We start from the raw sequence: 23320 nt of genomic DNA, 5'->3' as shown, positions 1-23320 counted from the left end.
GAACCCAGGCTTTCCTGAGTTCTTGAGATTAGACCTCACTGAATCATGGGTCTAGAGTTGGAATAGACTTTGGAAGCTATCTAATCCCAACCTCCCATTTTATAGATGAGGATTTAATTAAGATTACATAGCCAGTAGTCCTCTTACAACACCAAATCCATCATGCCATGCTATCTTTTTAGGGATGCTTACTGAATAAAGTTTTGTTTCCTAAGCAATTTTTCCAAGTTACTCTTACTTTAATTTTGTATTTAATTTCTATTTTATTACAGAAATGTAAATAATTTTATTATGACTGTATTTAATATTTTATTTACTCTTATTCATTCTCCAAAGGAACTATCATTGATCTTGTCACCACCTCCTCTTGCTAAAGCCACAGGAAGGAAGACAAGAAATAAGAAAAAAGTTGTTTTTAAATGAGATTTTAGTATCTATCTATTATAAATTCATTAAGAAAGGCTTCTGATTCAGAAAGTGCTTTTCCCCTAGCTATCCATTAACCAGTTAGCTTTCCTAGCGAACCTTGTCAGAGAAATGAATAACATTTACCCCTTTGCAGGAACAATTCTGGGTGAGTGATTAGCCAATAGATAAAGTGAATAATTCAGAGGTTCCCAGAATAATACATTCATACCTTGAAATTTCAACCTCCAAATCCTCCACTCTTGACATTCTTGTTCAATCCCCAGAACAGAGATATTTCCATTGAAGCTACTAGTTTCAAACCAGTCAGGTCTTGCGCCCTTTGAATTTAACTCCCTGAGGGAGTCTGGAAGGTAACAATTGGTAGACCCAGAGCATCCATAGACAGGCACTGCAGTCAGCACAGATTCAGCTCTTAGCAGGACATGGAAGAGTGTGTTGAAGTTAGAAAGAATGAGGATAGGGATGTGGCAATTAAAGATGGATGAGGGTGTGTCCACTTATCTTCTGCAGGGTCTGTCTACTGCAGACAACAGATCTTGGGCAGAAATTGCCAAGCATGGCCCTGGTTACTAGATTCCACTATAAATTAAAAAAAAAAAAACTCAGCCCTCTAAGATATTCTTCCCTACCCTTATGAAAGTATAGGAAAGAGAGCTTGTGAACTTTTAGACCTAGACAAGGAGTCACTCACTCCTTTTTCAAGGCCTGAACACCTGGCTGAAGAATGTCTTCCAGAAACCTTATCTCCCTTGGACAGCCTGGATAATCTGTAGGGCCAAGGACACAACTGGCTCTCCAAATAATCTCCAGACAACACTTGGAAAGCAAAGAAAATACAAGATGAAAGACCAGCAGCTAATAGATGATGACTGCCCGGTAAAGGTTTGCCAACTGGGTTTAATATTTTTTTAAAAACATAAAATTATTAAGAAATAAAGCTTCATGAAAATTGTATTTTCTATTTTCCAAAATTATCAAAATATTATTTTATTATTATATCAAAATTATTTTATTTTTATATTATATTATTATAATATAATATATAATGTTATATATTATTATATGTTATTATTATATCAAAATAAATGTATTATTTATTGACAACTAGATGGTAGTGGACCTGGTGTCAGAAAAACTTGACTTCAAATTCAGCCTCAAATACTTAGTATCTGGGTGACCCTGAGCAAGTCACTTAACCTCTGTTTCAGTTTCTGCAAAAATGTATAGTAGGGATTATAGCACTACCTACTTTCTAGTGTTGTTGTGAGGATCAAATGACAATATTTGTAAAGCCTTTAGCACAGTGCCTGGCACACAGTAGGTACTATCTTAAAATGCTAATTATAATAATTATTATTAAGTACCTACTATGTGCCAAGCACTGTACTAACTGCTAAAAATACAAAGAAAGGCAAAAGACCTTCTCTGCTCTAAGGCAGTAAGATATTTTCTAGCTGTGCATCTCTGGACAAGTCACTTAACTGACTCTGCCTAGCCATTTACTGCTTTTCTATCTTAAAATGGATACCAAGATAATATATGTATGACCAAGCGAAATTGCATTCACAATCTAATGGAAGGAGACAACAAGCAAGCAAATATGTACAAATGAATTATGTAGAGGATAAAGAGGAAATAATTCAGAGAAAAGGAAAATAATTCAGAGAATTAAGAAATAATGGGAAAGACTTCCATGATAACGTTGGATTTTAGCAGAGACTTAAAGGAATCCAGGGAAGCCAAGAAGAGGAGGTAAAGCAGGGAGAGCATCCTGAGTACTAGGGGTGGCCAATGGAAATGCCCAGAGATGAGAGATGATAGTATCTTGGTCGTGGAGAAGTCAGGAAGTCAGTGTCACCAGTGTGTATGGGGGGCAAGAATGTTAGGTGGGAAGAAGACTGGAAAGGTAGTGGGGTGGGGGGAAGGAAGGGGAGGTTATTCATAAATGGCTTTGAATGCCAAATAAAGTATTCTTAAATTTGATCCTGGAGGGGATGGGGAACCATTAGCATTTAATGAGTCAGGGTGGTGATATGTGTGCATTTGTTCAGTGTCTGTAGCACACAGTAGGTTCTTGAGATTTATTGAAAATCAAAATATTTGTTAAAAGAGAAATATTAGCCAGTGTTAGAGAAATTAAACTCAAGAAGAAAAGGCAATCAAAAAGGAAGAAGGGGAAGCAGAGATTTACTGTCACTCTAAGGAGTCTAACTGCTAGCAGCAAGGCTGTTGTGAATAGCTAGCAAGTACACAGTGCTTTAAAGTTTACAAAGTACTTTCCAAATATTAATTCCAATTATCCTCGGGAGGAGGGTGCCATTCTCGTCTCTATTTTACAAATGAGGAAAATGAGAAATTAGAGATGATTTGTCTAGGGTCACACAGCTAGTAAGTGTAAAAGAACCACATCTGAAGTCTTTTTGACTGAAGGTTCAGCCCTCTATCCATTGACAACAGGAAATATCCTTAAATTTTAAGATGTCCGTTTATTTCTAAGTTCAACTTGGTCCTCAAAAATCAGCAGATAAAGGGAAATATGAGTACCGAAGGCATCATTAATGTACTAAGGGGCCTAAAACTGCACCAAGGTCACATGGAAGAAATAGCTTATAAAAAAATTATCCTATTTTCTAAAAAGATACATACCAAGCCATATACATCTAAGGAAGTAACATCTTTTAAGGCAGTCATTTCAGGACATACGCAGGTATTATCCCACATAACAACATTGTTATTTACTATATTATTATTATATTTATATAATACATATAAATATGCTATGTAATATATATAAACATGCTATATTTATTCCTCTACATTGTATATCTATTTACATATCATTAATACATTGTAACTAAGTCCCATTGTAACCTTAATGTTAATCTACTTCCATCTTGATCGACACTGCCACTGATCCCCAAAAAAGCCATCCCTTGGCTCTGCACATTTTCCAACAACATGTTTTTGGCTCTTTCTTTCCTTCACTCCCATATCATATCTTTTGTTTTTCTGTTGATGCCTTTTCTCTTTATGTCAGCCATTTCAATGCCACCCTCTCCACCATGAGCTCTTCCCTTGAGACAAAGAAAATGTAAAGCAGAAACATCTTATCTGGTCACTATATCTCCCTGGTAGCATCCCTGCTTCTCTAAGGTGAAGAGGAAAGCATCTTTCATGATGGAGTCTCCAAAACCTTTATTGTTTGTCAGCTACTCAGAATTTCGCCTTTATCCATCATCATACATTGCATGTACACACTGTATTCGTGGCTCTGTCATTTTCATTATTGCTTCAGTTCCTATAAATCTTGTCATGCCACATTCCTCAAACTGTCTTTAAAAGCTGCATATGTTTTTTTTTTTTAATTTTATTTAATTAGATGATCTAGAATATTTTTCCATGGTTACAAAGACTCATGTTCTTTCCCTCCTCTTCCCCCACCCCGATCCCAGAGCTGAGTTCCACTGAATTTTACATGTGTCATTGATCAAGACCCATTTCCATACTATTGATATTTGCATTAGAGTGATCACTTAGAGTCTATATCCCCAGTCATATCCCCCTCGACCCATGTGATCAAGCAGTTGTTTTCCTTCTGTGTTTCCGCTCCCACAGTTCTTCCTCTGGATGTGGATAGTGTTCTTTCTCATAAGTCCCTCAGAATTGTTCTGGATCACTGCATTGTTGCTAGTAGAGAAGTCCATTACGTTCGATTGTACCACAATGTGTCAGTCTCTGTGTACAATGTTTTCCTGGTTCTGCTCCTCTCACTCTGCATCACTTCCTGGAGGTCGTTCCAGTCTCCATGGAATTCCTCCACTTTATTATTCCTTTGAGCACAATAGTATTCCATCACCAACATGTACCACAATTTGTTCAGCCATTCCCCAATTGAAGGGCACCCCCTCATTTTCCATTTTTTTTGCCACCACAAAGAGTGCAGCTATGAATATTCTTGTACAAGTCTTTTTCCTTATTATCCCTTTGGGGTACAAACCCAGCAGTGATATATATGGCTGGATCAAAGAGCAGACAGTCTAATAAGGTTCTTTTATAATTCACAGACCATCATTTTTATGGCCATTCTTCATTGGACGAGTATCAATTTTGTTTCTAGATCCTTGCTACAACAAAGAATGGCTGTGAATACTGCGAACCCTCTCTGCCATACTATATGGATGTTATATCTCCAAAGTCGAAAAAAAAAATAGCTAGAATTTAGAGAGCATTTACGGTTTACAAAGGCTTTTCCTATAACATCTCTAAGATGTTAAACCCCATTTTTTTAAGGTTCAGGAAAAGCTAAATGACTTTTCTAGGGTCAAACACCTTTTGTCCAAGTTGAGATCATAAGTTAAGTTCTTTGACTTCCAACCTAGTTCTCCTGCTTATGCTGACTCAGCTAAACCCTGATGTCAATCATGTTTAATCACTCCTATGGCATTTATAGAGAGTAAGTATTGGTTACACGTTTGTGGGGAGGCCAAAGGGAGGGTCAGAGAGGCATTTCATGCTGATTTTACAGGACTACTTTACTGGTAGTTTGCCAGCACAATCCAAATAGTGGTATATCACAGTGTTCAAAGATGGAATGTAATATAACTAGAACTAAAAAAAAAATCACAAGGAAGTTATTTAATTCAACCTGACAAACATTTAAGTCCCTACTGTGTGCAAGACACTGACTAAGGTGCTAAGAGTGTGTATGTATGTGTGAGAGAGAAAGGCAGCTGGGGGGGGGGGACAAAGACAGAGGGTGGGGGAAGGAGAGCGAAGAGAGGAAGGAGAGGAGGGATGAGGGGGCAAGGAACAGGGAGAGGGAGAGGGGGGCAGGGAGAGAAGAGGGAGAAGGAGAAAGAGAGGGAGGAGAAAGGGAGAGGGAGAAGGAAGGGAAGGGAGAGGGGGAGGAGAGTAGAGGGAGGGGGAGAAGAGGAAGGGGAGAGAAACCCACCCAATATTCAGGGGGCCTTATATTAAATTGGAGGGGGACAGAACAGGTAAATCTAATACAAAATGATCCTTGAATACTAAGAGGATCAGGAATGCTTCACTGAGGAGGAGGCACCTGAGCTGATCCTAACAGATCATGGCAGTCTGAAAAGCAGAGAAGAGGAGAGAATACATTCCAGGGTTGAAACATGGTTTGATGAATACATAGAAGCATAAAACATAAAACATAAAAAAATTCTCCAGGGAAGCTACTAGCAAGAAAAATATAGAACTTCCATCAAGAATGGAGAATAGAAGAATTAAGGCAAACTTCACAATATCTATCCATTATGGCCAAGGGTTTTAACAATGATCAAAGTCCAAACACTTTCCTCTCTCCTAGAAAAGAAGGTAAAGGGGACTGGGGAAAAACCTGTTTACTTTCCAAATTATCAGGGAGAATGAAACAAAAGGGCTTCAAAATGAAAACAAAGAAATAAAGGGATCTAAAAAAGCAGAGTTCCAGACTGCCATCAGGAAATGAGAAGACTGAAGACTGATGAAGGGAAGAAGGACCACTAAATATTTGGAACTAATTTTTTAAAGAAGAAGCTGTGCCTGGATAAGACACCACTTTTTAGCCAAGATCAAAACACGGTCCAGATCAATGAGTACCTTCATCTAAGGGTCAGAGAAGAAATAGAAAGTAATAATGGAAGGAATCTGAATGCCTTCAGAGGCAGTAAGATTGTGTGAGGTAAGAAGCCCTAAATCCTACCTCACATACTTTCTAGCTGAGTGAGTCTGAAATAACATCTATCTGCTTCAGTTTCCTCATCTGCAAAATGAGATGTCTTGGATATAAAATCGATTCACCTCCTAGGATTGTTATAAGGTTCAATGAGAATATCTGTAAAGCACTTAATACTATGAAAATACTAGATATTATAATATTATTACCCATTTCTAGGGATTCATGTGGGCACAAATGATATTGTCAAAAGATATCTAGAAAGTAATCCTGAGAGGGCAGCTGGCTGCTTGATTGAGAGCAATTGCCTAAAGAGGAGATCCTGGGTTCAAATCTGACCTCAGACACTTCCTAGCTGGGCAAGTTGATTAACCCCGATTGCCTAGCCCTTATTGCTCTTCTGTCTTGGAACCAATACACAGTATTGATTCCAAGATAGAAATTAAGGGTTTAAATTTAAATAATAATAACAATAATGAGCTGTATTAAGTTTCATAATCAATCTCTATTGTTTGTATATGAAAAAAGTTTGAGATTTAAAAGTTTTTCAAGTTCCTAATAAATAAATTTTTTTTTTAAAAGGAAGGGTATTTGGAACAGTATTTGGATTTGGGAAGAATAGCAAAAAATTTAGTAAAGAGAGGTTCCTCATCTGGGATGAACTGCACCTAATAAGGGCTGTTAAGAATGAATTCTCCTACAATCTTCCAAATCAAATCAAAAGAGAATGAAAAAGAGCTTGCCCATACCATCGAGAGTATCTATAACATAAGAAGAGCATATAATAGAGCCTCCAAGATTTACAGGAAGCAAAACTCAAGAAGGTAGGCAGCTATAAAACATAAATATATAAAACAGAACACATATAAAACTCATAGTCTCTGAAATCTAGAGACAAATGCGAAGAATGGGGAAGGAGCTGGAAATCCTAACACAAAGAAGCAAATCTGACTTCATAGGTATGACTTGGATTTAGTGGGAAGAGCCCCATGATCAGCCTAGAGCTCTGGAAAGGGTCTGTCACAAAGAAAAAATAAGATGGAAGTTCATAATAAGAAGCTATACTTTTTGATAAAGTCCAAGAACTAGAGGGGTTCATTAGACAAAAAAGATGTGATGTCATCATAGGTGTGGACTCTACAAACCACCTCAACATAATGAAGTAAACATGAGGAATTTGGGAAATAGATCACAAGAATGGCATAGAGGCTTGATATAATTAAGAGATGGAGGGGGAAAACTTCATTTATTTGGATATTTTTGGGAATTGCCTCTGCCAACAGCAACAAGGTAGTTTCTATTCTGATTCTGATTCTTACTAACCAGGGAGAAATTGGTTGCTGAAGTAGAAATAATGGGAAACTTGAGGTAATAGAAGATGTGATAGGAAAAAAAGAAAAAAAAGAAAGCCAGCAAATATGATCTACACCCTAGATCTGGGGTTAAACTTCTTTAAAAAAAAAAAAAGGCAGGTAGGATCCTATAGACTAAAGTTCTATAAAAGGCTGAACGGGCATATATAATAAGAGGAATAGGTAGCTCTCAAGAATATAACTCTCATGGTACAAGAGAAGTAATGACAGGTAGAGGAATGGTCATTTTCTAAAGAAATTAGTATGTGACTTAAAAGTCAACTCCAATTTTTAAAAAAAGAACAGAACCTACTAGAAAGGTAGGTCTAGTTATTCTATAAGACCACATAGGAAGATTGGAACCTGCAATTTGATAGGAAAGAGATTTTGGTCAACATCTTACACTACAGTATAGCTACTCTTGATAAGTTATAATAACAATAATGCTAATAAATATCTAGCATTTTTATATAACAACTACTCTGTAACAAGCATTTGATCTCATTTGATCTTCATGACACTCTAAGAAGTAGGTACTTTTATAGTTCCCATTTTACATATGAGGAAACTAAGGCAAAGAACAGTTCCATGACTTGCCCTGGGTCACATAGTTAACAAGTTCTAGTCAAAGGGCTCAAATGAACTACATTCCAAGTACTGAACTGCTGATTATTTGTGAGCTATGGAAAATCTTAAGTCCCACAAGACTCTCAGTTAAAAAATTTTTAAGGGCAGTGGTTGAGGATAGGCAGGGAGTAGAGTCTGCAAATACTTAGACCAGTAGTAAGTTTTACCTCAATTTCTGGCAAAATTCTATTTTAAATTATTAAAGTGAGTGTTTTTGAATACCTTGAAGAGAAGCAGAGAGGAGAAGGAGACAACATAGTTTACTTAAGAACCAGGCAGCTACGAGGCTCAGTGGATTGAGAGCCAGGCTTGGAGATGGGAAGTCCTGGGTTAAAATCTGATCTCACACTTTTCCTGGCCATGGGACCCTGGGCAAGTCACTTAACCCCCATTGCTCTTCTGCCCTGGAACCAATACATAGTATTGATTATAAGATGGAAGGTAAGGGTTAAAAAACAACCCTAAAAACAGGTCATATCAAAAGATGTAAACAGTTAAAGATGGAGGGGAATTATGGTGAGACAGGCACACCGTTAGTGGAAGTGTGAATGAGTATAATTCTGGAAAACAATTTGGAATTATTCAAGGAAGATGACTAAAATGCCACCCCCACACTCCCACTCCCGCATCCGCATCCAAAGATTCTATTGGGGAACATGGCATGATCTATATGAATCAATGAAAAGTGAAAGAACAGAGAAAACAACACACACAATAACAATAATGTAGGTATAACTTGGCGTTAGCAGGCACACAAATATTATCAAATATTAAAAAACAAGTGTGACTTGAAAAAAGAGAAAGAGAAGACACTCGTTCTAACCCCACTTCTTTGAACGTGTGTGTGTGTGTGTGTGTGTGTGTGTGTGTGTGTGTGTGTGTGTGTGTGATCCACAAGCAATGAACATATTTTCAGGCTTCTCCAGTGTAGCGATCAATTATCCTAATTTTTTCTTTTCCCTATTTTTTGGGGAATGGGGGTTTAAAAATATTATTTGTTATATGGCATAGAGGATATGGTGGGAGGAATTATGTTCATGCAAAAGAAAAAACTCTATAAAAAGAACAAGTGTCTTCTGCTAGACCCAGCGTACAGAAAAAGGCACATGTTTTCAGACATGGCCTGAATTCACATGGTGAATTCATTTTGCTTGACCATACTTCTGTGCTCTAAGGGTTTTTTCCTTTCTGTTTTAATGGAAAGGGGAGAGGTTAACAGAAGTGAGAGAAGAAAAGGGGAAGGGTCACTAAGTATTTTTAAAATACAGAGAATTTCAGAAGGAAACAAATAAGCAAGACAGTTTTGAAAGTAATATAAGTACTGTCCCCTTATTTTCCCTTTTGCTCCAAGAGCAGGACACCCACTCTCAGTAGGCAGATTCAGTTACCCTGAAATGTAAAGGGCAGGCTTAATGCCCAGCCATCTGCCCCATGAGGAGGTGGTCTCCTCTGCTTTCACTTTGCTCTAATTTTGCTTTTTAAAGGTTTTTTTTTTTGGGGGGGGGGTACAGCAGAGGTACGGGGCAGGAGCGGGGAGAGCACATATAGGGGAGTCAGCAGGTATTTGCTTATATGCATGATTTTAACCATCACTAGTAGGTCTAGGAAGGTAAATCCCAGGGATTTTTTCTTTCCCAGGTCCTGTTGTACTTAAATATTTTATTTATTGGGGGGGGGGGTTGTTTTGTTTTTAAAGAAAGTATTATAAAAGGAAGATTCACAGTATTACATACAATTCTTTTTCTATAACCTTTTGGGGAGCTTGAAATTCAGAATAAAAAATTAACAAAAACACATTATGCCCATGCTTGACCCTGAAAAAGAGATGAGATGGTTTATGGCTTCAGACACATCTTAGTTGTGACCCTGGACAAGTCACTTAACCCCCATTGCCTAGTCCTTACCACTCTTCTGTCTTAGAACCAACACACAGTACTGATTCTAAGATGGAAGGTAAGGGACAAAAAAAAATAAGGGAGAGAGATGAGAATGCATTTTCTGTGCAAAGATGGGGAAGGAACCATGCGTGTGATCACTGGGTCTATCTACGGTCAGATTCAGTTTATTGTACTAATTTTTATCTTTTCCTTTTTCTTTTTAAATCCCATTTAAAAGTATGGATTTCACAAATGTAATGAAAGTCTCTACTAGCAGCAGTGCAATGATTCGGGACAATTCTGAGGGATCTATGAGAAAGAACACTGTTCACATCCAGAGAAAAAACTGTGGGAGTAGAAACACAGAAGAAAAACACAGGATTGATCACATGGGACAATGGGGATATGATTGGAGGTATAGACTCTATAAACGATCACCCTAGTGCAAATATTAATATGGAAATAGGTCTTGATCAATGACACATGTAAAAACCCAGTGGAATTGCTTGTTGGCTACAGGAGGGGGATGGGAGGAGGTGAGAGAAAGAACATGAATCATGTAACCATGGAAAAATATTCTAAATTAACTAATTAAATAAAATTTTCAAAAACAACAAAATAAAACAAAAGTATGGATTTCAGGGGCAGCTAGGTGGCACAGTAGATAGAGCTAGGACTGTAGTCAGGAAGGACCTGGGTTCAAATCCACCCTTGAGATATTTCTGAGCTGTGTGGCCCTGGGCAACTCACTTAACCCCAATTGCCTAGCCCTTGCCCTACTGTCTTAGAAATGTCACTGGGGCAGAAAAAAAGGGTTAAGAGGGGAAAAGGATGGATTTCTTGGCAGAAGGGAGGAAAATATTGATTAAACTAAAGTGATGTAAGAAAAAAGCACAATAAAAATGTGAAAGAGAAGTAGTTATCAGGTGGTGTCTTTGTGACAAGGTTACTTAACTAGAAGATTAGGGGACATCTACAGATACATTTTACCAGATTTAAAAGTTTCTTCTATTAATCTTGTGAATAAAACAGTGTGATAGATTTAGAATTGAGTGAATGGCCAGGGCCCAAAACTAGTCCAATGAATGGTTCAATAACATTTGACTCTCTAAAGAGTAACCCAGGGATCTCTACCTAAACGCTTCTTAAGAATTAGAATCTTCCAAAATCTGGATGGGCTACTACAGCAAATACTGAGCTCATCAGTCTTCAAGCCAAATGACCAATTGTCAGGGAGAATATGTCAGCTGTAAGGTAATCAACATAGTGTCCAAGGCTCCTTCCAACTCCATGTCTAAGATTCTTGTTCCTCCCCTTTCCTACCTCCATCCCTACTTTTGTGGCACTGTAAGCTGCTCATTTGGATTTTTTTAGATGAACTCTTCTTCTGCCTATCCTATAGGGATCAACCCTTCACCTGCCACCCTCCTCTGCCCTTCCTCATCCATACTCATCATCCCAATTCCTACCCTTTTAAATATCATAATATTTCTAAATATACACAGTAGGAGTCATATTGAGGCCCCTAGAACTTAGCTCTTTCCATAAAAAGAAAAAAAAACAAGCCATTTTTCCAAATACTTTTTCAAGAATAGAAATTAATTGGCTCCTTAATTGATTGGATCAAAACTCATTACAGAATCAAAGTTCTCCATTTTATCTATTCCTCCAATACCTAATTAGTCTTATCTAGGCATTCCCTCATTACAGCCTGACCTTTACCATCCTTAAAGCACACACCTTGTCTACTTCCATCTCCATGCCTTTGTTCATAGTTTCCTTCTTAGACTATATCCTTCTCAATCAATTTCCATTATTTTTCCTAAGATCTCACTCATCCTGGCTTCCCCTCCCCCAAAAGTGTTCCAATTAATCTCAACTCACAATTATTATTTTGCTTTGTATTCCATTGGAATTTAAAAAAACAACAGAGAAACCTTACTTCTGTCTAAGAATCATTACTGAATATGGTTCCAATGCAGAAGAGTGGTAAGGGTTAGGCAATGGGTTAAGTGGCTTGCCCGGTGTCACACAGCTAGGAAGTGTCTGAGGCCAGATTTGAACCTAGGACCTCCCATCTCCAGGTGTGGCTCAACGATTAGACTAATTGTTGAGCCACTTAGCTGCCCTCCATAAGAATTTAATAACAGAAATTCACTACTTTCTAGAACCTTTCCTCTGGTTCTTTCTTTTGAATCCCGTAGTAGATTGTAAGCTTTCTGAGAAAAAGAGTCTCTGATTTCGACCTTCTTTTGTATTTCCCACTGTTCTCAAAACTGGAGGCATTCAGGGCAGCTAGGGACTGATTCTGATCAACCTGAAAAGTCTCCTGTGTAATCCTTTATATATAAGTGCTTAATGAATTCTTGTTGTTTGACCGATTCCTGGCTCCTGGAACAGGAATCTTATCCAATAAGTCACACTGTCTCATTGGAGCTAGTCTTCACTATTTCTCAAAAAGATATAGAAAAAAGCTCAGGAACTGAGGGCAGTTACCACCAAAGTAAAAATAGCCCCAACCATAGCTATGTGTATCAACTTCAGGCAAAGACACTTAAAAAAAATAAAATTCCCATGTCAGAAAACATCTAAATGAACTGACAGCCATTGATGGTCTATCCATAAAAAGCTCTCCTATCTTACCCTTCTTGCCCTTCCCCATGGAGCTGTAAAAGAGACAACTTTAAAAATAGATCCTGGAAGGACCAGACATGCAGAAATCTTTTTTTCTTCTGGTTTCAACTCTCTGATCTAAGTTGTTTTTCTAAACTTATAAAAACTATAATACTTGGGAAGGAGGGAAGAAGAGAAGCCCTAACTCAGAAATAACAAAAGAACCTTAATTTTAAGTTTCTTTTTTTAAAAAATCCATATTTGAATTACAACCAAGCCTGGAAGAAATCCAACTTGGAGGATCGTTTTCCAAATACAAAGTGAAGGAAGAATCTTGTTTAATATAACCCTTACTAGTGTCAGCTCCTATACATCCAATCCCACTTACTCAATTAGACCTGAATGAAGAAGGAAAGGGGGAATGTTCCAGTCTGATAAATATTTTAATAAAAAAAATATAACTACTACCCTTTAGCTGCAGGGCTCTCCTTTTAGGCAAAAGATCGTCTTGGCTATCACCCTCTAAAAAGGGTACCATGAAAAGGCAGAGAAGTGCTCTCAGTGGTTGTCAGACTTTCTTGCTTCTTTCTGTCACTGTCAAGTTCAAAAACCAATACAACCACATAGATTGCCGAAAGATGATAATAGTTTTGATCCCTGCTCAATACACCTATGAGCCAGAAGTGTTCCAAGGGAAAGTCAGTAACACTTCATTGTAAACCTTAAAATTTCCCCAGAATGCCTTGTAATCTCACCTGGGCCGAGATCGAGAAGGCATTCTGGGGAAGTGGAGCTAAGGCTCGTGGGGATTGTAGTCCTGTATTCGAGTCTATTTTTTACATCATTAAGGAAAAAAAATCATGGAAAAGTCAAGTTATCCATTATCTTGGAGACTATATAGGAACAGGGGAAAGGGGGAGAGACAGGATACCTCCATGCCACCCCAAAATCAGTGTTGGGATGACATTAGCTTTCCCAGGAAAGTAGTGGGAAGTCCCTCCTATGTGAAACCTCCCTTTTTTGAAACTCCTTCTCTTCTTCTCTAATGAGATGGCTTTGTTGGCTAGCAATCAACATATAAGTGACTGCTACATGCCAATCCCATTGCCAGGTGCTGGAGATATAAATACAAAAATGAAACTCAAAGAATGGCTAACTCTTTCAAGGGAGATGTATATGTGTGTATTTAAAGAAAAAAAATGTGTATATACATGCAAAAAGAAATATGAAGTCAATGGAGGGGCAAAACCCAGAAAAGACTTCAAATGCTTCACTGAGTTTGGAAGGAAATAAGAAGCTCTTAAAAAGCAGAGGCAGGAGAGAGTATATTGGGGGGAGGGGGGAGCCAGTAAAAAACATAATGACAAGAGATGGAGCAGCAAGGTCAGTAGTGACTACAACAGTAGTGTTGGAAAGCAGGAAAGGGAATATATCACAAAGTTGTAAAGGTTGTTTGGAACCAGCCAAAAAAGGACTTTAAAAGCCAAATAGAAGGATTTCTATTCAAACCTAAAGTCAATACGGAAGCCCCAGAGTATACCAAGTTGGGAAATAACATGGTCAAGCATGCATGCATGGAGCATGTGTAGAAGGCAAGACTTGAGGCAGAGAAACTAATTAGAAAGTTCTTTCAATATCTAAGCAAAAGGTAATGAGAGGCTGAGTGGGGATGGAAGTCACGGGAGAAGGATGGGGATGGACACAGACATAAGACAGGTGGCCACAGCAATGAGATCTGACAAATGATGAAGCATGTGGGGTTGAGAAGAGTGGGGAGTCCAGAATAATGCCATGGCTGTGAACCTGAGCAAGTAAAAAGATGGCAGAAAGAGGCAGGTGTGAACTTTAGATTACTCCACCCTACTTAGTTTAACAAAATCAGGAATGTCTACACCCATACTTAAGGATTAAGTATCTAGGAGGATGGCCTATGATAGACATGTTCTAGCAAATGACAAATTAGAAACAGCTGGCAGACCCCTGGGCTGTCCTAAGTCAAGCTTAAGCTACCATTGGTACAGGTTCAGAAGGGAGGTTGGTTGGGGCAGAAAGGTATTTTTTTGGTGGCTATGTTGAGTTTGAGATGTCCTGGAACATTTAGTTCAAAAATTCCAACAGACAGTTAGAGATAGAGATGATGGACATAAAAGTCGTTAAGGAGAGACACAGAGGGGCAGCGAGGTGGCACAGATAGAGCACCAGACCTGGAGTCAGAAGAACTTTTCCTAAACATGATTGGAGGGAATATCTTCATCAATGAGATCATATCTGAAGCATTAAAGTTGCTCTCTCAGGAAGAATAATCTTTAAATCAAAAAGAACAAGACAAAAATGGTTAATAAGGGGCTGAAACCCAAGATAAGTAAGTCTAAGATGAGATCACAAATCATGAATTCAAACCACCAGTAGGAGACAAATCATATCAGAGGATAAACAACCACTAGCACTGCTTTAAGTATCTATTAGTACTAGATTTGGAAGCACAGTGGAGAGTCAGAAAGACTCATCTTCTGATTTCAAATCTGCTTCCTAGCTGTATGACCCTGGGCGAGTCACTTAATCCCAATTGCCTAGTCCTTACTGTTCTTCTGCCTTGGAACCAAGACTTAATATTGGTTAATTATTATTATTATTAATTAGTAACATGAGAAAATTGCAGCAAGATAGTAACTAAGCCCCTTATCCTCACTCATGTCCAATGAAAAGTATTTTGTTTCAAGTGTTTATCGTTCAGTTTATTACTTTTCATTTAACATGTTTTCGTTGTATTAAACCATGTATGCTACCACTTAACAATAAAAAGCTTCTTAACACTTCAAAAAATTACTAATATTAATATTATGATATTAATACTAAGGCAGAAAGTAAGGGTTTCTTAAAAATAAGATAACATATTTAAAACACTTTGAAAACCTTAAAATATATATTAAATGTATCAGGTATGAAGAGTGAATCAAACTTTATTTATCAATCAGAAACTTTTAAATTAAATCAAAAACTTAAGCACCCCTACTTAACACTAAGCAAGAGAATTCACCAGTCACTCACTAGAGGAAGCTCACACCTCCAAAGGCTACTGCCATCCCCCTTGGGCAGTGGTAGGCAAATTGAAAGTCTGCAATTGGTTCCTGTAAAATGGAGGAAAGGACAGGAAGGGACATGGAAAAAGGACTCTAAAAAGTCCTGAACTGAGATGGGGAAGCTTCTCCTTTGAAGGAAGACTTTTGGTGAGCTGAGTGAGTAGCTGGCCTACCACCTTCCTGGCTTCTGGAGAGATTGGTTCGGGAGAGGCCTTCCTTTCCTGGAGGAAGCTGTGTTGGTGGAACCCTTGCTGAAAATTACTAGCAAGGGTTCCACCAACACAGCTGAGCTGGGCACTGGAGCAACACTTAGGGTGTTTTTTCCCTTCATTCTTTCCACCTCTTTGTAAAGCTACTAAAAGTCATTTTGACTTAAGCTATAATATTTTTAAGTCAGGGACAACAATATTACTTTAGAACTTTCACATTAGCATAAAAACCTAAATTGTATATTCTTAGACAGGCATTTAAAAAAGAATGCCCTCCAGGAGTTTACATTCTATAGGAGGCAAACAAAACCTTCACATTAAAGTAAATAGTGCCTCATCTTAAAGAGGACCAAGTAAACAGGAGTAGAATAACTCAACAATCCAATCCAAGTATCCCAGCAAAGACCAAAAGGGAGCATCAGACAAATGTGATCAAAATAATCCAAAGAGAAATGAAAGTTTCATCAATCCAGATCTTCACAAGGGAGCAGTCAGAAGCCTGCATAAACTAAAGAAGAGGAAAGGGCCAACCAACAAAATTGAGGTGAGCACAGTGTTCAGAAGTCATCAAACCCAAACAAGGAACACTTCCAGGCTGTCCAGATCCTGAAGCACTCATGATGGAGCAGAAAGAAAAGGGGGCCAGCAGAGATCTGAAGGTCCCTCCGGCAGTTGCACTGTTCTGACCCTTAAGAACACAAGTTGAAAGTGAAAGCTAACAGCAACAGCTGAGATAACAAAGATCAAGACCAAAAAGGGCCCCCATCCTACCCAAAAGCCTAACTCTTAACAGAGAAGAACCAATTTCGGCTTGAAATATTAGTAAAAAGATAACAAATATTGTGGATCCAGGACATGTTAACTGGTGTTTATCAAGTACCAAAAGAAAAAATTTTAAATAAGATAATTTTAAAAAACTATACCTTAGATTGATTGGTTCCAAAGCAAAAGAGTGGCAATGGCAGTTAAATGACTTGCCCAGGGTCACATAGCTAGGAAGTGTCTGAGGCCAGATTTTGAACCCTGGACCTTACATTTTTAGGCCAGGCTCTTAATCCAATGGGTCACCTAGCTGTCCCTCAAAATGAATTTTAAAAATAAAAAATAATTGAGAAAAATAAAATAAAATCTTTTAAGGGGATGGGAAAATCATGAAAGTCTTCATATGCTAGAAAAAGCAACTTGAGAGGATGCTAGGTATTCTGGCAGGTAAAGGGGAAGAGGGAATGCATTCCAGACAAAGGGTAGCCTGTGCAAAGAGAGGAAGAAGATGGATTGTCCAGGACTGAGAATAACAAATAGACCAGTTTAGCTGGACAGTAGAACATTTTGTCAAGGGAAACAATGGGTAATAATCCTGGAATCAGCCACGGAAGAGCTGTAAGTGCTGAGCAGAAGAGTTAGGAATGGAAACTAGAAGCAAAGGAGGGTCCCTAGAGGTTCTGAATAGTGGGGAGTGAGGTGATTCCTCTTGTGCTTTCAGAATATCCCTTTGACAGCAGCAGAGAAGATGGAATGAAGAGGAGAAAGGAGATCAATTAAGAGGCCATTGTAATAGTCCAGGAGGGCCTAAATTAGGATGGGCCAGGAGATAGAGAATGGACTCTAGAAATGTCCCCTGAGGCAGCCTTCCAAGCACCTGGCAATTAAACTATCAAGGAGGGACCCTGAAGGAGAAAGAAAGAAAAGTCACAGTTTGAGGAATGGTGGGATCAGGAGATTCCATGACTAGCCATGTTTGTGGGTAGCTGGGCAGAAGCCTATCAATGGGGAATAATTCATCATTCTAGGGGCAGTCTTTCAGAGCAGTCAGGGGAGGGATCAGAGGTACAAATAGAAGAGTAGACCCCGGGGATAAAGGTGATCTTTCCAAAAACTGAAATAAAGGAGGAGAGAATAAGGATTAATGTCAAAGGATTTGAGCATAGAAGAACTAGCTCCCATACAGAATCAGATGGCAAGTCTTACCCATTTCACCTCCTTCCCAACTCTCAGTGTGCTTATTTTCCTGTCCTATTTTCCTTTTGTAAATTGGTATTTACACAATTATTAAAAGGATTCCAATGAAACTTGGACCGGTTCATTCTCTCCCTCCCCCCTCCTGGAGTTGACAAGCAGGTATTTAACATTTTAAAAAATAAATGTTACACAAATGTCATATGAAAATGGTAAATATTTAATGAAATTAATAAAAAATAAATTTTAAAACACACAAAAGTCAATGAATAAAGAGAAAGTGAAGGACCAAACAAAAAAAGAGAAACTTTGAACGGTAACTCTTTTTTGAAAGTCAAAGCAAAATAAAATAGGAATTAAAGTTCTATATTTGGGGGGGTGGGGGGGAAATCCTTCCCCTGACTCTACCTTCAAACCACAACCACCCTGGCTGAGGCCAATCATCTCTCACCTGGACCACAGTTATCAGCCTCCTAAATGATCTTCCAGTCTGCAATCTCTCCTCCAATCCATCTTCCACTGAGCTGTCAAAGTCTTATTCCTAAATATGTAACTCACCATTGCTTTCACCTGCTGCTTAAGAAGATCCTATGGTTTCCTGCTGTGCATAGGATCAAATGGAACCCTGGATCCTGGGTTATGTGGGGTTCCCTCTTACACACAGTATGCTCTAAGCAAACTGATCCTGTTTCTGGTTCCTTAAAGTGAAGATTTCCATCCCCCACAGGCTGCTCCCTAACTAAGCCTGGATGCAGCCCCTCCATCCCTCTCCGCATAACTCCCATCAGCCTCTCTCCTCAAAGGTCTTTTGGGATTCCCAAATTACCAGCCAACTCCCCCAACCCCGGGAGATACACAACCCTACCCATTACAATTTGGTGCATAACTAGGGGGAAACAGTAAACTCCTTGAGGGCAAGAATTGTTTAACTTTTGTATTTGTTTTCCTCAAGGAGTAGTAGCTCCTTCCATCCCTCAAAGCACTGGGGAATACATAAAAGAAGCATAAAACCGGAAGCTTACAATGTGTTAAGAGGCAAACAAATATGAACAAAGCAAGCTAGAGAAAAGATAAGTAGGAAATAATTAACAGTGGGATGGCACTGGCATTAAGAGGTTAGGGCCAGCCCCCAGGAGATAATGGGACTTTAGTTGGGACTTAAAGGAAGAAAGGGAGAAATCAGAAAAATCAGGGAAAAGAGAAAATGCCTGGAGCCAAGAGATGGTGGGTCAAGACAGTGGGAGAGCCAGTGTCTGGGATTTCCACCCAGTTAGGTGTCAGGGACTCGGGGCAGAACAACCGAGGGGTAGGAGGGCATCAGGTTAGGAAGGGCTTTGGAGGACAAAAAGAGAATTTTGTATTTGCTCTTGGAAGCCATAAGAAGCCTTAGGGAGTGACTTGGTTCACAAAAAGTGACCTTCTGTCTGGCCTCTCAGAAAGCCCTGTGATTTCATTCGATGGAAAGCCTGTGGGCACTAAGAGGTTAAATGATTTGTCATGGGTCAGCCAAGATTTGAACTTGGGTCTTCCTGATTCCAAGGCAAGAACTGAAATAGACCACATTTCCTTTCCTATCTACAACAATGATGAAAAAGAAGCCAGAGCAAACAAAGCTTACACCCTAATCTCAAAGGAAAACTGGATCTCTTGGAAAAAAGGTTAGGCTAAAAATACAGTCAAATTCTCCTTCTTTATTCAAAATCAATTCTAGAAAATAAGACTCAAGGAGGCAGGAAGAAAACATCCAGGAAAATTAAAGATGCTCCTATTTTCTAGAGGTCTCCAGATAGAAGAGATTTAGGTAAGTTAGCCTCCAAAGAGATGAGCTTTAACCTCGCCTGCTTACATAGCAAATGAGTCTTATCTAATGAATGGATTTTAGACCAAGCACCTCTGATTTACAATTTCAAAGAGACAATAACACAAGAGCAGCTTAAGTTAACAGGAGCCTACCTACTAGAGATTTCACCTACCCTTATAATGGAATATTAAAGATTTATTTTTCTAAACACAGGGTGCTTTGGTTCAATTTTCCTCCTCTCTTCACCCCTTCCCATCCCCCATTTCTTTTTAAGCCATATTGGGGGAAAGGAAGAATCAAAGAAAATGTATTCCTACTTCTCAGCATGGACAGGATGGTGATAACTGCCAACAGAGAGAAGGCAGAGCTGCTCGATTTTTATTTTGTTTCTGTTCTTTCTGGCAAGCACACTTTGCAGTTGGAAGAACAAAACAAAAATGGAGATTAGAGAATTGATGCCCAAGGATTAACAAAAATTGGCCACTCTTAATGAATTCAACTACCTGGCCCGAATGAACTAAATCTTCAAGTACCAAAAGAACTAGGAGAGAGGATTGGTAAAGCTATAATCAGTAATATCTGAAAGGCCAGGCATTGCCAAATTTAAGAATGGCAAATGCTGTCCCATTTTTCAAAAGGGGGAAAAGAATAGAATTTGCAAACTGTAGGCCAGTAAGCTTGGCTTCAATTCTTGGGGAAAATTCTAGGATGGACCATTAAAGAGATGGTTAGTGAATATCTAGAAAATGAAACACTCATCACAAAGAGCTTAGAGTGGACTCATCAGGAGGTCAGGGCAATGTAAACTTTTTTGACTGCTGTAAATAAATCAAGCTAGATTTTTAACAAGATTTTGCTCAAATGTCTCATGCTATTCCTGTAAAAAGGGTAGTAATAATTTTAAAAAGTTAATTTTTTAAAAAGGGGAGCAAAGAGGGAGAGAGGATAGTAAAATCAGATGAGTTTAGAAATGGTAGAAAGGCCAACTCAAAATGATTCCATGTTAATTTGGAAAGAGGTTGCTAATGGAATGCCCCTAAGGATCTGTGCTTGGCTCTGTTGAGTATTTTTTCTCCAAGACTTAAAAAAAAAAAGGCAGAAATGGCAAACTTTTGAAATGTGCAGATGACAAAAAGCTATGTAGGGTAGCTAACAGAGCAGATGAGAGAATCCAAAAAGATTTCAACAAAGTCCCAAATCTAATAAGAAAAAAATTCATGGGGATAAATCTAAAGACTTAAGATTTGGTTTCAAAAATCTGACTTCACAAGTACAAGGTAGGGTAACGTGGTTAGACAGTGATTTGTCTGAAAAATATCTAGAGCTTTTAGTTAGCTGCAAGTTCAATGTGAGTCACCAGAATGATATTGCAGCCAAAAAAAGCGAATGCCATCTTGGGCTGCACTAAGAGACATCCCTTCCACAAATAAGGAGGTGAGCATACCACAGTACTCTACTCTGGTCAGGCTACAGCTGAAGTACCTACCATGTTCAGTTCTGGCATATTTCTTAAAAAGACACTGATAAGCTTGAGATAATTTAACAAGGATGGCAAAGACCCTTGATTTTATGCCATGGGAGAATCAGTGAAGGATTTGGAGAAGAGAAAACTCAGGGAAGACACAATAGCTGTCTTCAAGTCCTTGAAAGGCTAGTGGAAAAAGGATTATTCTGTTTGGCCTTTGAAAACATAGCCCAGGGCAGTGGGTGGAAGTAGAAAAGAAGAAATTTTAGAACTTTGTTGGGGAAAACTTCCTAATAATCAGAGTGGAATGGACTGCCCCAGCAGGTAGTGGATTCCCCTTAGAGGTATATAAGCAAAATCTGGTTATACTCTAACTGGAATGTCTTTGGGGGTTGGACTAGATGGGCTATGGAATTCTGAAATTAAACATTTAATTGATAGCTGTAGCATAGATCTATGAGAGGGTTCACCAAAAGCAAAGCCCACTCCTAGCCAGTAGAATTTTGCTCACTCTCCTCCCTGCTTCTCAAATATAACACACACTTGAAAAATGGAGAGGCTTATATAGCCCAATGACAATACATTAAGTTAATACAAAAACAAACAAAGAACAACAACAAAAAAAACACTCCCTAGCAAGTGAACTCTAAATCAAATTAACCCCCTAAATGCATTTCCCATCTTGCTGATTGCACTGCTTTGTCTTTAAAGCATCACATCATTCATCCTACATTGTATAAACTAAAACACATAAGCTGGCCTGTCCTGTTTGACTTCCTTAGTCCTTTGTAAAATGAATAAGCTTCATTTTCAACCTACCATTAGAAAAAAGGGAAGGTATAATTTCTTAAAATCTGGTTAGAGACAGAGAGCATCATGTGTTTATTGTCCCAAGAAAGGAATGTCAGGCACAGCACAACCAACCTGAAAAATCTTGTTTAGGACACTGTTTTCAGATATATTTCTATATACTGTTCATACACAAAAGGAGTCTTAGTTGGGGAAACAGGCTCAGGTTAGACAAGAATTCATTCAATAGTATTCTGTCATGTTTCTCCTATGGTCCTGGAACAAGGATCTGAAGCCTGCCCACTCTTGTTGTTTAAGACACAAACAAAAAAAGCTAAAAGATTTTTACAACTCAGGGTGAAAAGAAAACTGCATTCTAGGGTTAAGACAATTCAGGCCAAGTTTCTGACCCCAGGACATATGATGATAATCACATAGGAGGTTTATAAGGTCCTCTTAAAGGCCCCATGACAGGCATGCTCACAGGAAAAGGCAACCAGCCCACAACAATAAATTGACATCATCTTTATGATGCTGGGTAATGAGAGACTGAAACATGCCTGCTGGATAGAAGCATTTCATTCCTCAAATAAGATGTTTCTCGCATTACAAAACCCAACTCATTCCAGCTCCTGGGTTATTATAGTCACCTGAGAATCCTAGAACTAGGGCTGGAAGGGACCTCAGAGGTCACTTAGTCCAAGTCTCATTTTACAAACAAGAAAACTAGGGACAGCTAAGTAGTACAGTAGATAGAGTGCCAGGTCTGGAACTGGGGAGATCTGGGTTCAAATCTGATCTCAGGGCAAGTCACTTAACCCCAATGGGTTCTTCTGTCTTAGAGATAAGACAGAAGATTCTGTCTTAGAGATAAGACAGAAGATAAAGGTTTTAAAAGAGAAGGGAGGGCGGGAGAAAAGGAAAGAAAGGAAGGGAAGAAAGGAAAGAAAGGAAGGGAGGGAGGGAAGAAAAGGAGGGAGGGAGGGAGGGAGGGAAGGAAGGAATCTGAGGTTTATGGAGGCTAAGTGACTTACTCAGGATCACACAGATAGGTCCTGAACACACATCCTCTGACTTCAGAGCATGCCATGCTTTTCCTACTGTACCATGCTGCCCACTGAAAATCCCAATGACCAAACAAGCACTGATATCTTCATGCTTAAATACCACCTCACCCACACCCAGCATTCCTCAAAATAAAAATAAAACAAGTGTGTAGAAACAGTGACTGTCCCCACAAGCCACCTCCTACCTCCCTATAGCATTATGTAAACCATAATTAAAGCGTTAAACACCAACATTAAAATGGCATAAATGTAGTTTGCACTCCAGGCAAAACCTACCCAGAATTCAAGCCTAATGAAGGGATCAAGCAAGAGATGGGTCTGGGACTGAACTGAGGGCCTTTCTTTGAAAAAGCCTTTCTTCTACCCCAACAATTC

General features: G+C 38.8%; 1 protein-coding gene across 39 annotated transcripts in view; it reads right to left on the bottom strand.

Moving 5' to 3' along the window:
• MICAL3 (microtubule associated monooxygenase, calponin and LIM domain containing 3) overlaps positions 1-23320 on the bottom strand; it is a 264465-nt gene that overhangs the window by 209033 nt on the left and 32112 nt on the right. Inside the window, exon 1 of one of the 39 annotated variants that reach the window (XM_056799075.1) lies at positions 14783-14883. The exons of 37 other annotated variants lie outside the window; for them this stretch is intronic. The gene's annotated coding sequence lies outside the window, so the exon portion shown is untranslated. Of the gene's footprint in view, positions 1-14782; positions 14884-23320 lie in introns of those variants that run through there. One more of the 39 variants, XM_056799041.1, reaches the window with a different exon arrangement.

The sequence above is a fragment of the Monodelphis domestica genome, chromosome 5 (genome assembly GCF_027887165.1).
Source record: "Monodelphis domestica isolate mMonDom1 chromosome 5, mMonDom1.pri, whole genome shotgun sequence".
Classification (NCBI taxonomy): Eukaryota; Metazoa; Chordata; class Mammalia; order Didelphimorphia; family Didelphidae; genus Monodelphis; species Monodelphis domestica.
This window is presented reverse-complemented; position numbering and strand designations above follow the sequence as displayed.